Source organism: Pyxicephalus adspersus, chromosome 6, assembly GCF_032062135.1.
Source record: "Pyxicephalus adspersus chromosome 6, UCB_Pads_2.0, whole genome shotgun sequence".
Lineage (NCBI taxonomy): Eukaryota > Metazoa > Chordata > Amphibia > Anura > Pyxicephalidae > Pyxicephalus > Pyxicephalus adspersus.
The window spans coordinates 71,613,451-71,628,673 of record NC_092863.1 but is presented as its reverse complement, the minus strand read 5'-3'; positions in this window follow the sequence as shown (position 1 = coordinate 71,628,673).

Genomic DNA, 15,223 nt, shown 5'->3' with positions numbered 1-15,223 from the left:
GGGCTGCAGATAAAAATAAAATTGTTAAAACAAGTTTAATGACAGGGCAAGTTGAAAAACCATAACCATGGTTTTCAATTATTCATGCATAAATAAAAGTAATATGTACTGCTTACGCAGATACTCATATATTTTACTCAATCAAATGTACTTAATGAATGTCATGTGATCGTTTCTGCTATTTTTCTGTTCTGTTCTAATCTGTTATCTGCATATTTTATTGCACAATAATTACTAAGCTTTTATAGTATGTGTTATTGCTTTTCATTTTATTCTGCTGTTCTTTTATTCTGTTTTTCCTAGAGTGCTAAGTGCCATCACTATTTCTGCTATTTCATGTTTTTTTTAATATATTTATCTTCTACTTTTTGGAATTTAATTCTCAACAACATGAAATGTGCTGCTATAGAAACTAAATAAATATGGAGGACAGCAGTCTGGTATCAGAATAATCTAATTATGCAATATTATGACGGCTGGAAGAAAAGCACTACATGCTGTCGGTGTAAGAGAAGGAAAGCTACATATTCAATTCAAGCCATTTTTGCAGCTTTTGTAGAATTGGAGGTTCTGCTATTACAAGAATAGGCAGATTTGTCTTAGACTATTACTGTCTATTACTGCTGGAAGTCTGGGAGAAAGGTGGGAAGCAGAGAATCCTGGCAATCTGCCTAAAGAGGAATCAATGAAACAAATTAATCCTTTGCAGGCTGCAATGACACAGTAATCCATCATTCCAAGCTGCTTTTATACACCAAATCAGAGAGCAGAGGAGAAAGCCCTAGGGGACATCACAGACAACAACTTACACTAACACTGGGAAAATACTTGAGAATCAGTTTATTTAAAGAGGATAGATTTCAGTTGATTGCTTATCTCGTCAAATAAAGATTTTACTTCCATCACAAGCTGACCCTTGGGGGAATACATTTCACGGATCTTTTGGGAGTCTTTAAACTTTCCAAATTCTTATATATATTTAAGATTTCAATAAAAAAATATATGTTTATAATTATAATAAGTTTTATGTAAAATACATATAAGGAAGTTTTTAAAGAAATGTAAAACATATTACACATGTACTCATTGCACATGTGTACCATTGACTCTGGATAAAAGAGACTAGCAAAATGTTAAAAGTTAAGAATACAGAAACAACGGGTTGGAACCTCTGTAAGAGTTTTGCTAACATCTGCGGCAAAACGTTTTTTCATGATGCCACCTAGCACAGAGGGTGAAGGAAATGTCTCCAACAGGATGTTTTCTACTAATATGAGAAAGGGTTAGAATTCATTTTTAAGTTTATCTTGTGATATCAGACAGATGATAGCTCCAGGTCTTGCTGTTTCGAAATACAGTTTCCTGCTTACCAAACAAAATCCAGTATTCTTAGATTTTAGGGAGCATGTGACTTTCTGCCATGTGACAGAACTCAGGTCTACCAGCCAATCACTAGACCAGAATACCGTAATTTGGCAGAGGAGATGATGTTGCCACTTCCTCTAGCGTCCATCATTAGTTGATACTGGGTATTTTAGTGACAGCTGCAATGGAAGAAGGAGCAGTGAAAAAAAATGAGAAAAAATTAGTATTCATGGGTCAAAGGGCCCTTTAGGGTATAGTCACTTTGCTTTGAATAAATAGGCCCACGGTGTCTCTTTATGAAAAAAAAACATTTTTGTTAGAACACATTTTGACTTAAAGAAGAAATTTCTTGTTACTTCTATAAGCTCAAACCATTTGAAAACATTGGGATCCAAATATTCACTGTTTTTATAACTCTCTACAATATTTGCTAATTAGGCCAAACATGGACAATACTTCTACCAATAGAACTAGGAGTGGGGCCCCTGCAAAAAACAGGAATTAATGTCAGGGTTGTAGCTGCTGTTGATGTTATGGAAGTAGCAAATATGTAGACTTATTATAATTACATACCTAGTACCACTGTCCATCCATATACCTTGCAGTCTCTATAGAGGACTGTATTGTGTATTTGTTATATTCAGTGCACCTGATTGCATAGACAGCAATTACTGCTTTGTTTCTATTTTCCCTTACAGCCTTTATAGTTTTCACACACTCCAATGTATCCAAGTCCCAGGTGAAGGGACATTGCTGACATCATATAACATGCCTAACAGACTGAGATCTCTGGGTATATCTCTAACCCTAATATATAGACGTATGCCAAGCTGCAATCAGCAACATACAATGAGTGGCAGCACAGTATTTATTCTACAATCAGACAAGGGTAATGTTTTTGCATTAAATGTAATTTTTCATGCAAACCATTCTTTAAGTAATTATAAAAATAAAGTAAAAACGCCCTGACCTTTTTAGGTGGAACAAATGTAAAAGGGAGCAATAAGAAAAGTCCAATGCAATGCTAATTAAACCATTTTAATTTAGTAATGTTTACGTTGATTGCAATTTTAGTGCCAATTAGAACTAAGACCTAAGAAATGTACCTTACAGTGAATCTACAAAGAGGTTATGATCAAAATTATTACCATCAGTACTGCTTTAAAAAATAATATTTTCTGAATCTTGGCTGTCTAAAAGCATTTCTGTCATTTACCCATCATGTATAAAGTAATCTTGCACATGGATGTGTGTTTGTATTGCTCCCTGCAGCCACATTTCAAATAAAGGATCATATTAAACTCCTATGGCTACCACATAACAAACTCAGTGGCAACGCAGAGTAGGCATTCAAAGGACCCCAGACACAACTTGAACTATTTTGTTCTATTTAGATGTTCAGTTAGTTGCTGCTGTAGCTATTTGAACAGTCTGTGCAGTTGCTATGGGAATCCCTTATGACCCCTGTTTTCAAATGCAGCTAAGCTGTAGTGATTTTTGCTGAACTGCAAAGTCTGCATGACAGTTCAACTACTATGAGAGCCACAGGGCAAAAGTCCAAGAGTATGAACCTTTAGTATATAAATACAGCTATATATATATATATATATATATATATATATATATATATAAATAAAAAAGTTATCGCAGGAACAAGTGTCCTTCCTAAAGGATTTCTGTTGCTCCTGTTCTAGAAGCAACTTACAATTTTGGATTCAGCATTACTTTCATTCCCAATAAAATAATGACAGAACAGCTACAGGAGATGAATCTCCCTGAGGACACAGACAGCATGAAGAGCAGTGGTTATAACCCCCTCATCACTCCAGCCCAGCCATTCTCATCCAGGATTCCATCAGAGGTTTCCAAGGGTTCCTCAGACTGTTTTTGATTGATTTCCTATTTAATGATGCCTGCATAGCTCTGGAGCCAAGACCACTTGGTAGAGCCACATGTATGACACCAACCATCTGTTTAGTTGTCACTAAAGCTGAATACACATGAGTGACATATGAACGAACAAGTGTTGTACATGCAGAGCTTGTTCTGTTCTATGGAGAGAGGAGGGAGAAGAACGAGTGAGCGGCACCCCACTGTGTTCTCCTCCTGTTCACCCTTGGTCATTCATGGATCCACCTTGAGGGTTCCAAGAATGTCAGGAAACCACTGTACACATCGCAGATTCTTGAAAAGCAAGACTGTTTATATCGGACAAGAATCCTAATAGCCTAAGAGTAGTATTCTAGCCAACACTGTAAGGGTGAGCATTCTTCCCACTGGTCATCAATGTAAGAAGCTTTTTCCTCAATGACACCCAATTGGTTAGGGCAAGGGGTTCCCTGAGACCCCATAAATTGATTTTCATGGGAATCCCTATGAACTGAAAAATATATCAAGGGTTCTTCGAGGATGAGCACAGTGGCTCAGATGTTAGCACTCTGGCCTTTGAAGTGCTGGGTCCCAGGTTCCAATGTTGGCCAGGAAACTATCTGCATGGAGTTTGCTGAGTTAATGACATATAACTATTGTGGGGACATTAAATTGTGAGCCCCTTTGAGTGACATGACTATGGACTTTGTAAAGCACTGTGTAATATGTTGGCGCTATATAATAACTGTGTAATAATAAAAAGGTTAGGAAAAGCTGCTCTAGCCAAAAAAAAAGTTTTTTTGCTGAACTATACAATCCGTCCTGTAATTCGTACTGTTGTAGGCCTGTAGTGGTATCTTCCACACAGTATTAATGTGTCCGGGGGGCATATTTACTAGCATAGGGTAAATTTCCAGTGCTTTTGAAGAAAAGGTTCATGCAATCCAGCAACTTCATGGTAAATACCACAGACTTATGATGGACAATATCATAATACCAACGCTCTATACTTGCTAGTATTCTGTTAAAGCTTTCATTACACTAGAAAGAAGTTCCACTACCAGGCAGTTTTACTTTATATATTTTACACTTCACTGGCAATTTATTGGTATTGAGGGCCAGTTTATTTCAATGAGCAATTTCACCAGATAGCTAATAATGCTAATAAAACACACCCACAGTGCTGAACTTTTTTGTTATTTTGGTTAATCTGGGTACTCCCTTGCAGAATAAGCACACACATCTCTTTAAACAGAATCAATAGGAGCATGTGCAATGTAACATTCTTCCTGAATAACCAATCACATTTCAACTCCCAAAACTAATTTGATTCTGATAGTTGGTGGGGAGACATTTGTTTCATTAGTTTAGTGCTGGTTTATGACAGTTTGGAATGCTTTTACCTGTAATTATGTGAACCATAAATAAAATGTAGAATATTCTAGGCAGATATAGGTTATTCTGATCCTTTATTATATTTTCTCTAATCCCATTGAAAGTGAATAATAAACAGGTTTTTAAAATCTCCAGCAATGATGGTGTTCTAGATCACAGGTGTTTTTATAACAGCGGTCTTCTTGGGAAAATAACACATGTGGTACTTTCTGGAGCACATGTAGGGGCCTGCATACACACAGTTGGGGTTTCATGAAAAAAAAAAAATAATAAAACCATAAAACCAACCAGAAGTAATTTTTCAAGAAACTAGGTCAGATGTGATCAAACCATATACTGTATATATAAACTATTTAATCACAAGATGAAAGAGCTGCCCATTGTCCCAAGAACAGAAGAGTAATCAAACCCATTCTGACTTTTTTATCAGATTTATGTTTTTCTTTTTTTCCTTTTACCTTGTACACAGTGAAAGGATTATTCCTTTTTTATAGAAAAAAAAACATTTAATCAGTATAGAGGTTTTCCAACACATGGTCGCCTTATAACAGCAAAATCTATTCTGCAGACCATTGTTTTATATGAATGCAGTTAACAACCTCTATATTACCTGATTATCACTAGCAACCCCCAGACTGGTTGCATTACAAGCAAATATCCAGTTCATGTAACTAGTTTTATGTATAGCCTTTCTTGGGAACTACTGGCAAAATGCAACAATCTAATATTTCAATTAATAATGTAGAAACTTTAGATTTTCATTTCTGTAACATTTTCAAAAATACACTGGACTTTAAATTGGGAAATTATAATGAACCCTAAAAAAACTGTGCAATATTAATAATGCAGAATATGAGCCTATATGTATATATTATGCATTTGGGATATAATGCATTATTGTGTCCAGGTACAGTTTGAATTGCTTAGATAAAGGATAAAATGATGGCAAGAAAAATGAATTATAATAAAATAATTACATGTAAAACTACAAAAAGAAGTATTCAAATAAAACCTGGCCTGCTTTTCTCTCTGTTCTACACATCATGGATTGTATATATAACTATAAATATATATATACACAACTCTGACTCCAAACATACATTTCTAAGGTTAGATTAGATCATGCTCATGCGAAATTTGGGGTATGCACAAATAAGCTAGATTTTTTTTTTTTTTTGCACAAATCCTTCGCTTTACTTACTTTTTTACTTACTTTACTAGTTTGTATACACACCTCACTCAGAGTCCCACTTTTCAACCGTCCATCTCTGTGTACTTACCATTACAGGTCCTGACTTACCATGGGTGATGTAGAGAGAAACCATCACTATCGGAAGGCAACTCAAATAAGTTGCTGTCCATGGGAAAAGTATGCAGAAGGTGACAATGCTGCTTCTGAATATTGGATGCAGAAAAAAAAGCAGTTTTGTCACCCTTGAGGAGTGGCTTGGGCACAATTTTAGGAACACTTTTTTTGTTCATAAAGCAAACCTACAGATATAAAAAAAAAAAGTAGAAAATTAATTACAGAAAAAATAAATAATATATATTCTATACTGTTTGGGGTCTCAGTACACTTTAGGCTTAGTACCATAAAGCATTTATTCAGTTCCTGGAATCATTTTGTTTTTCTCTGTTCAGTATATAACTACAAAAGATAACAAAGTTAAAACATTCTTGTCATGTTTGTTTGTTGGCTGATTATTTCTTCCTTTTGTTTTCTGAAGTATTTTATCATCCTTTTTTGGATTTATTTATAAGGCCATAAATAATTGAACAATTGAAGAATTTAGCTCTGTGTTATAAAAATCATTTTCCTATGCCATTTAAATTTATATTCTTGCTAAAAAATCGGAAGATTTGTAAATATTGCGTTTCTGTAGTTTGTGCAGGGCTAATGATGACATTCCCAGCCAAAGTCTTTTCCTGGCATGCTGTTTAAGTAAAATTTATCAATTCTATTGGTTCCTGCTGCTAAGTGTGCTTCACTGTGTTCTCCTGCTGAGTGACAAAGCAAATGTTTCAGTGGTAGATGAGCCAATGATCTGCACTGCTGATAGGGAAGAGATAAGGCTGTTACTTGATTACTGCTCTAGTGAAGATCATTAGGGTTATCTGAAAGTATTTTCACCTTCACTTGCACAGCTGCTCCAAGTGCCTCTCTTGACTGGCCATAGAAACTGCAGTAGAAGCTCTGTGCCAAAGGCTGTGATAGATGAGATTAAACTCCCATCATCATTATACATTTATAAAACAGTAACATATTTTGTAAGACTGTGCAGTGGGATTACAAGATAGGATCGTGTTTGATCTTAAGCCCAAGCAAGAAATACTTATACATTTGTACTAAGCTCATAGGTTACTGATCCTAAAAAAGGAAAAAAAATCCTTAAAGGAAACCTGTGCTGATAGAAATACTTCTCCCTGTAAAATTGCTTATAATTCTTCGCCGTCATGATAAACCAGTGGCTTCAGCATCTTGCCAGACATTGGCCAGGAATATCTATCCAGATCAGGAGTTTTGACTTCACCTATGTGATCTGCTGTTAACTGACTGAGACAGCCAAGAAAGAAGCTAGCAATTTTTGATGAAGATCCGTGTACATATTTAGATCAGTAACAGTTAGCCTAAATTCATGCTTTAACTTTGTATGCCATTTTTAAATAAAACATAATTGTATGCTTTTTTCTAAGGCAAGAATAGCTACACATTTTAGATCTCAGTATCTCATTGTCTCAGTAGACTTGGTACTGATCCACAGACACAAGGTAGGAATTTCTGACGAATAAGACTTCACAGAGACAAGTAAAGGTTTTAGTTATTTTCTCATCTGAAACACAATAGGCCAAATACCTTTTCTTTGTTTCTGTGAAGTCCTATTTTCAGACATTCCTAATTCCTGCATGTATACTGGCATTATGTTGGAATATCAGGAAGTTGGAATATCTGCTAGGGCAGGTGAAGAGTTTAAAAGATCAGCAGCATGGCAATGAGGGGACAGAGGGATAAATGAACTTGTTGTAAAGCGAAGAGATATATTTTTTTAATGAATGCAAGCAGGCAAGATCTTTTATGCAGGCTGTCTCTTCTGCAATAAAACAAACTTACCTGCCTGTTCACAAACTTCTATTAAGGTACATTGAGCTGCACATGCCAAATTCAGTGCATGATCCTGGCATAACTGGAAAGAATGAACTGTGTGCATGCCCAGAAGTTACATCATTCCAGCCTGGCCAATAAAATGTCCCAAGAACCCAATCCTAGAGGATATGCCGATATGCCAGCAATGAAGCAAGGAGAGGTGATTTTATTATAATATTATTATTATTAATATTATTAAACAGGATTTATATAGCGCCAACATATTACAGCAGCGCTGTACATTAAATAGGGATTGCAAATGACAGACTAATACCGACAGTGATACAGGAGGAGAGGACCCAGCCCCGAAGAGCTTAGGTAATTTGTGAACAGGCAGATATGTTTTTTTTTACTGCAGAAGACATAACCTATCCCATCTCCAATAAAGAACTTGCCTCCCTGTAGTCTTTTATTTTTTAAGTTTAGTTCCATTTTAATTTGCCTTTATTTATTCTTTAACTGATGCTAGCCCTCTGTAAGGGAAACATATAAACATGTGTTGGCAGTATATGGGGCATTAAAGAAACAGGTGATTTTATTCAGAAGAAGACAAGGACCATCTGATCATTTGAGTGTTCAGGATCTTCCCAGGGTGCTTATAGACAAACCTCTGAAAATTTTCACCCCATATAAACTATAACCATTTCAAGAACTCAAAACATCATCATAGTTTTACCTGTTCGTGTTTTCTTAAACAAGCACATTTTTACACTGACTACTTAATAGGAGGATCCACCTTCATTATCACCTCATTAGTCTCAGTACTGTAATAATAAAAGCAACCTCTGTCCCATGTCTAAGAATAATAAATCCATACCAGGATGCTTTTTTTTGGGGGGGGGGGACAAAATTTAGGAAAACCTAAAGAGTAAAACGATAAATGACTGTCATTTATATAAAATTAAATTACAATATGGTTATTTGTATACATTATGCTAGCAAAATGGTGTTTTTCCTAAAATATAAATTCTAGGCAAACAGCTAAATACATACATGAAATACATATAAATAACTCAAATTTATAAAGCACTGAATCTGATATTCACTGAAACATACCCTGGTGCACAATCAATTACTGCCATTGAAAAACATATACCTGGAAGATTCTCAACCAGGGGATGTTTCAGTGAATGTCATATTCACTGCTTTATAAATAGACCCCCTATAGTTTTAAAGTGAGCTGTTTTACCTAACAAAATACTTGAATTTCTGTCAACCTTTGAGGGACAGCCAGCGACATGACTAAAGTGCTGTGTAATATGTCGGTGCTATATAAATACTGTGTAAAATTATAGTAATAATAATCCAGGCTAAGGTTTTACAGCCACACAGCACAATCCTGGACAGGAAAAAGCCAATAAGCACACTGATGAGCTTATCTCTCTGTTATTTGGTTTTCTCATCTTATCAACATGCCCCTTGTTATCAAATGAGAAGTTTAAGCACCACTGATTTGCTTCTTGTACTGCTTCTCTCTCATCCAGGCTATACAGATACTGCAAGAAGCTGACATCAGGTCAGACACTTACACTGCTTGCCTTTAATGATGTGTCAAGGATAACATAGCTGCATTTATCTGTATCTCTGAGAGTTCAATTCCAAACAACCAGAGACCTCAATATTGGCAACCTTGGTGGCAATGACATCATGTGAAAGAGGCTTAAAGTTGATGTTTTTGAGGAATTTAGGGTGTATTGTTTTTTTTAAAGCAGATACTTTTTTAGAGTCAGAAATACTACAAACATGGAATGGAAGAAAAAGGTCAAGTGGTCTATCAGGTCTGCGCTTTTTTTTATTTTGTTATAATTTTTTGTCTGTTTTTTTTTTCTTAAACCTTTTATCTGAGTACAGATCTTTGTTCGTCCCATGCACTATTAACATCATTTACAGCTAACTGGCTCTCTACCTCTGCTGGAAGTCTGCTTAGAGCATCCACTATTTTTTTTTTAGCTTCTAAGTTTAGTTTTGAACTATTTTCAGTAGTTTGAAGTTATATATCTGCACCCTTCATCTCATATATCTGCAGCTTCATACTTAAAATACTGCCCTCCTGAACCTATTCACATCCCTAATTAGGTAGTGCTAGAACCATAGCAGAATTAGATTATTACAAAACATATATAATATACTTTCTAGCGCATCACTCATGGTAATTGATTTAGAGCTAAAACCATTTCCAGGAGTGAAGCAATAGGTTGGGGGCCAAGTAGTGGTAAAATAAAGCAGAATGTGTCCAGCTTCCCTTTAACAAGCATTTCCACTAAAAGACAATTGGGGATTCCTGACATGCACTACATACAACTAGGTACACTGATGCAGTTTACAATGACCTCCGTTACCTGTAACTATGTTCCTACTTGTTTTCTGCACCTTAACATTGGAGTCCATTCTGTTTGTAGCAGATGAGCCTCTACAAAACATTGGCATTTCCCATCAGATGAACACTAAGAAGTATTATAGATTTGCTGCTCACATCTGTAAAGAAAAGGAAATAACTTCAATTTACAATATTTTCCCAATGCTTACAACTTTATGCAGGATACAAATTTATATCATCTCTGCATAGAAACATTCCTGGAAATAGGAACGTACACATGTAGGTCTGTCTCACCTTACAATCAGATGTGCCATGTAGGGTGGAGCACGGCTCCATTCCCGGCAGCATATTAAAGATCCAGAAACACATGCAGGTTACATGTTACATCATCAGAAGATTTCTTGAGCCTGCAAAAATTACCCTAGAAGATGGCTGCTATGGGGGATGCAGCAGAGCCAGGTTCCTGGACCTGTCATCACTACAGCGCACCTGCAGAAAGGTAAGCATCCCATATTCGGCAATTATGCTGTCCATACTTGCCGATTATGGCTAAAGCTCACCCGCACCAATGAAAGATTAGTTCTGCTTTAAAAGACTATAAATTGGCTGAATGGTTACAACGTTTGCAGTAGAATATGGGGGTGCTCAGTTACTACTAGAAATTATGTCTGCATAGAGTGTATTTACTATTTTCAAATATAGATGTAATTGCCAAGGCTAAGCCATTGTGTCAGTCCTTTCCTCCCCGTAAGAGTTATCACTGTTCTGTACACCCATTAGGACTTTTAGTTTATTAGTTAGTTTTAGTTTAGTTTTTTAGTGTATGTGGATGGCAATGTCTAGGTAGAGAAAGAACAAAAGGAGGAAGGAAGGATCATTGAATCTAGCCAAGTACCACACACACAATCTACAAACCCTCAAAGAATAATTTGCATCAAGATCTGAAATGTAAATGAGTAAATACTAAAACACAAGTCATTCAGTTTTCATCAAACTCACTGATGTGAACCACAACAAATAAAACACATAGGAAATAGGACAATGAGACTGTGCATACAGATTACTCGTAATGTGTTGCCAGTGGCACTATTAGCTTTAAAGTAACTAATGTAACTGGGATCATTTTTTAAAGTTGTAAGAATTTATTTGGCAGTAAATCATTTACGTTAAGCAATTTTTAACCCTGCCAGGTCTTCCAGACAAACAGCTACAAACAAGGTCTTACATTACTGTACACTATGGTTTGCAATTGCTAATTTGTAATTGCTTTTCTTGCCGTCATTAGCAAGCTATTTGCAGGTAACAACATGCACTCCTCCATTGGCATTTGGGTGCTTCGGTAAAAGTTTTATTCTCTATTATACCTGCAAATTTAATTTCTGAAAAAAGATGAACCTAGGTGCCACAGCTTTTCACTGTGCAAATTGCTTGCTGGGTATTATTGGTGTCAATGGTGTCATACTGAGTATAGCCAGGTTCAGATTTCTGCATAGACAACATAACAATAGTAGAGGATGGAAGGGCTCCAGGGGACACACAGCCAAACACACAAACTTTTTACCCTTAAGGAAACATTGAAATACATTTCAGGTCCTCAGGAACCCCAACTAAAACCAAGTTTTGGGGGATCAATGGGAAACAGACTTTTAAAATGCACTCTTACAGTGGTGGCTAAAAACATCTTAGCCATACAGATGGCCCATACAAGTGGTGTTGGCCTATGCAGGCATCATTACATGTTAGTCAATTACCAATGGTTCAAGGAACCCTTAGAATCCTTTGGAGGAAATCCTGGTTGAGAATGGCAGTGCTATATGAAGTTATTATTTAAAAATATTATTTTTTAATATTATGATTTACAACAAAATATTAGTAGAGAGACAGAATTAAAGTAAAATTTACTTTTAACAGTAAAGCACTATTTAATCTATAACATAAAACTTTTTAAATATACCCAGCACATTCCACATGAATACGTTTGTATTTGTACAAAAAGGTTTGTTTTGTACTATGTAACTTTATAAATTAGGCAACACTACTTTATTTAGGACATTTTAGATAACAGACAAACAAAATATACTGTAGAACTAATATGAACTTTTCCCCAAATCAGTAAGGGGTTAAATAAGTACCATATATGATACATTAATCAAATTCACAATATAGGATTAACAGCAGGAGTAATGATAATCCATTAGTATATTTAAACTAGAACACAAATCAATAGTACTAATATATAAAAGTTGAATGAACTTGATTAATGAAAAAACAAATATATTAGTAAATATAAACCTCTTTCTACAATCACAGAGCGATCAATTTGATCATGTTGCACAAATTGAACACATATAAGTGAATAATTCCTCAAAATTCATGGTAGACAAATGCAAATAATGTATAATATATATTTGTATACACCCACAGAAAGTGTATAAGAGTATTATAAAAATATTTTGTTATATTATATTATTTTGTTCTTGCATACACAAAAATTAATATATCTAATTATTATAATTTATAGATTTAATATGGTAATATAATATATCTGTCTATATATTTGTGTGTGTGTATACAAGATTCCACATCATCTAATAATGTTAGGTTGCATTTAAAAATCATCTGTGTACTATCATATCTGTTTTTGATTAAAAAGAAAGACGTTAACATGAAGTTAACAGAGAAAGATCCTGTGTAAAATATATTGATCTAAAAAGGATCAACTTTTGTTTAAAGTCCAATTATTACTTTTTTGTGTGTTATATGATACAGAAATCCTCCTCTATAAATTGAACATTCAATGTATAGTCTACCACAAGAAAAAAAATGAAAATGCCATGAAAATGAAGGAAAGAAAAAGCAGTGAATATGCAAAGCAGGACACTGAGAATGTTTACTTTAACACACAGATGCACCATGAGTCATTTCCTTTCTGAAAACGCTTTAATCATTTTTTCTGACGTTCGCAAAATGAAACCTATAAAGCAGTAAGTGGTGTATTATACACAAGTGATTTCTGTCAGCGAGTCTTATAGGCAGCGCAAAGACTAAATATTGCATTTTGTTTGGTAAACACATTGTTTATTTCCCTAACAGGTGTCCTAAAGTACAAGTGACATACAATTATACTTATATTGATGTGGATTAGGTGGTGATGAATGACTTTACAAAATGTCTGGGCTGTTAAACATTACTATCCGCTTGTTTAATGGAAGTGGGCTGAACGTTGCTTATGAATATATGATAGAGCTCTGATCCTGTTTATTGTTATCTATTATTTATGTACTGTCAACATTTTCTGAAAAGCTGTTGAAACAGAAATTTTTTTTATAACCGAACTACAAACACTACTTAGTCCAGTTATGTATTCATTAAAAATGTTTTAATGTATTTTATACACAGATAGTATAAGTATTTAAAGTGGAACTTTAATTCTGCAAAGAAAAATTGCAATCAGACAGGTTGTTTATTGCAGGGGATGTCAGGGACAGGCAATGTCACTTTTACAATAAACATGCTTACCTGTTTGCAATCTTCTTTTGTAAGTACACAGAGCTGCACATGGGAGGCTCATTGCAGGATACCGAGGAGTTACATCATCCTGGCCTGGCCAGTCAAGATGGCTGATGATTGGCAATCCAGAAGAGGAGCAGAAGCAGGTGGTGGTGCCGACAGAAAGGGGATAGGTGAGTGTATTTAAAAAACTGCAATCAAGCGGGTATGCATATATATGCATTTGGACTCATTTTGTGCTATGTTCATGCAAAGAATGTTTTTTAATCATAAAGTATATTAAGCAAGGAGAAAACATTCAGTATAAAGATTTTCCATAGTGCAGATGAAATGAAAAGAAGAAAACTATTATATATATTTTTGCTTTTATCATTGCCTAAAAGGAAACCATTTTCTTACTTTGCATACTGTCATGTTCCTGGTTTTATCACTGCAAACCTGTCCCGCTTTTGCAGAACAAAATCCAATTTGCTCCTACTGAGCCAGTGCACCATTTCCCTGTTCATCCCAATGACTGGAGCCACAGTCTTCTAACTGGCTGGAGTCACCATAAAGAAGGATGAACATAGGAAATTTGAGAGGTCAGGGAACAATATGTAAACTCATAAAAATGCCTTCTGACCGACCCTCTATTTAAAATGGTTTTTCACAAAGTAGGATGCATTCATTGTATTGCAGGAAAATTAAAAAAAATGTGAATTGAGGTTTACCATGCTCTGTTAATTTTCATTGTGTTATATGTGTATCATACTAAATTTTTTGTACAGGAGGCAAGATAGACTTTTCACATATACATGTGTTGTTATAAATTTTCATTATTTTAATATGGTCAGTAATGTCAGGTGATCACAACATGTCTATAGTAAATCTCAGATCAGAAGCTAATTACAAGAAATGATCCACTTTACAGATCACATGTGACAACAAGCTTCTAAAGCCTGCATGTTACATGTTATATATGTGCCCATGATTATCTATTTTAAGAAACCTGCAAAAAACAGGTACATATTTTGCCTATTTTGTATGTAATGTGACATAAATCACTGATAACTTTCCCAGCACACAACTTAATGCTTTAAAGTGTCACTAGAAATACCAGTGGAAAAAATGTATTTATTTGCTATACAATTTATTAATACATTCCTTCCTTCCATTGTTCTACAAATATGTTAAATTAATTCCCATAAATAACTAATACTCATTGCAGAAAAGTACATATACTTATCATTATGGCTTTTTAGCTCTCCTTTAAGCACATCTGTATCAACAAAGGCTGCCATTGCTAAAATATTAGTTGTCTGGCTGCCATGCACATGTAATAGTTTCACTGATGGAGCAATTACCTAAAACAACATGTAGACAACAAGAGTCAGATTGGAATCCAGATTTCCATACTCATTCTAGATCATTGACCACAAAAGTATTTTACAGATTGCAACAGCATGACAGGTGGCTGGCTTTTCCTGAGGAAAGTATCAGTATTGGAAGCATCTGAAGTCCTTCTACCACAGTTCTTCTTTAAAACAAATACTGATTCCCTTTATAGTATAATGGAGCATATTACATGAAATAAAGGAAAGGAATAAAGGGAATGCTTGCAGATGACCCACACAAGAAGATAATCT